The following is a 1,773-nucleotide window of genomic DNA, read 5'->3' as shown; positions in this document are numbered from 1 at the left end:
GTGGAAAGACTACCAATCTGTAACCACTACAATCTATAAATCAGAAGATCTAGTGCTATTCCCAGTTCAACAAGTGTTTACTAAGTAATATGATAAGCCACACACTATACTAAATATCGGCCTGCTACCAGCAACTAAGATATTTGATCTTAGTTGCATGCATATATAGATTTCACTCATATGTGATTTCATTCATATGTGGAATTTAAGAAACACAACAGATGAACATAGGGGAAGAGAAGGAAAAACATAAAAAAGAAAGGGAGGCAAACCAGAAAAGACTCTTAAATACAGAGAACAAACTGAGGGTTGAAGGCGGGGGGGTGTTAAATGAGTGACAGGCATTAAGGAGGGCACTTTTCAGGATGAGATTTGGGTGTCATATGTAAGATATGAACCACTGGATTCTATTCCTGAAGCCAAGACTACACTGTATGTTAACTAACTTGAGAATAAAAAAAATTTTTTTAGGCAGGTAGATCTTAAGTGTTCTTAGCATAATAATTTAAAAAGGCGTGTAAAGAATTTTAAGGCATAGTACTTAATAAAAGAAAATAATGGTTAAAAGGATATTGCTGCTTTAAGAGTTTCCATAAAGAAAATTTGCTTTCAGGGTGTCTTGCTGGCTCAGTCGGTGGAGCATGTGACTCCTGATCTCAGGGTTGTGGGTTCAAGTCCCATGTTGGGCATAGAGATTACTTAAAAATATAATCTTAAAAAAAGAAAATTTGCTGTTTATGTTCTATTCTTGTTTAAAGCTACCTAGAATCTTATAATAATATACTTGGCATTCTTATACTTTCATAGTATGATGTTATTGGAAGAGTTTTGTCTCAAAATGTCTCAAAATGTATGTTTCATACATTTAAAATTTTGCATATGAAAAATTAAACAATTTTAATTTGGCATACATGTAGGACTTTGAGTAAATATCTTTTTAAAGTCTATTTTAATCTCTGGACTAAAATCTCTGATATCTTTCTGAACTTCTAAGGAAGCAGGGTTGTGTTGTGACAAGAATTTGGGCTTTGAAGACTTAAGTTATAATTATGACTTCTTACTTGATATGTGACCTTGGTGAGTTATATAACTACTCAGAGTCTCAATTCCACTCAACTGAAAAATAGACATAATTATGCCAACTCAAAAGATTTTTGGAAGGATTGTATTAGAAAATGTATCTAAATGCTTTGTGTATAGTAGGATTTATAAGAGATGCTATTCTCTCTATTTTGTGTAAATATGGTAATGAAAAGTCTTAAATGTGATTGTAAACCCTAAATTCTGAAACCTTACAATGAAATTGTTACAGAAAATCATTGTCAATAATTTTTTTTGAAAAATCACATCAATTACAAGAATGATTTTTCCGCATACTCTCTGAAGTGGTCATCAAAATGTTATGTGGTTAATACTTTTCTAATTAAAATATATTTAATATACTTTCCTATCATCAATAAATATTTAAATCATCCTTTACATTAAAATAATATCTGGTTTTGATGTCAGAATTTGATGTGTTTTGGTATATATCCTTTAATATTTGCTAATTGTCACTGTTTTATACTACTTCATAAAAATAAGTAGTTCAGAAATGATCAACTTTAATTTCTTAAACATTTTTCCCTTAAAAAATTTTTTTATTTATTTTTTTAAACACTTTTTTTTTAATGTTTTTTATTCATTTCTGAGAGAGAGAGACAGCGTGAGCAGGGGAGGGTCAGAGAGAGAGGGAGACACAGAATCTGAACTGGCTGTCAGCACAGAGCCTGA

General features: G+C 31.0%; 1 non-coding gene across 1 annotated transcript; it reads left to right on the top strand.

Moving 5' to 3' along the window:
* The first annotated feature begins 616 nt into the window (after positions 1 to 616).
* TRNAR-CCU (transfer RNA arginine (anticodon CCU)) lies at positions 617 to 689 on the top strand. The gene has a single exon. It is a non-coding gene; the product is annotated as a tRNA-Arg (tRNA).
* Positions 690 to 1,773: the final 1,084 nt, after the last annotated feature.

Source organism: Crocuta crocuta, unplaced genomic scaffold (genome assembly GCF_008692635.1).
Source record: "Crocuta crocuta isolate KB4526 unplaced genomic scaffold, BGI_CrCroc_1.0 scaffold168, whole genome shotgun sequence".
Lineage (NCBI taxonomy): Eukaryota > Metazoa > Chordata > Mammalia > Carnivora > Hyaenidae > Crocuta > Crocuta crocuta.
Note: the sequence above shows the minus strand (reverse complement) of the source record. Positions and strands in the feature narration are given on the sequence as shown.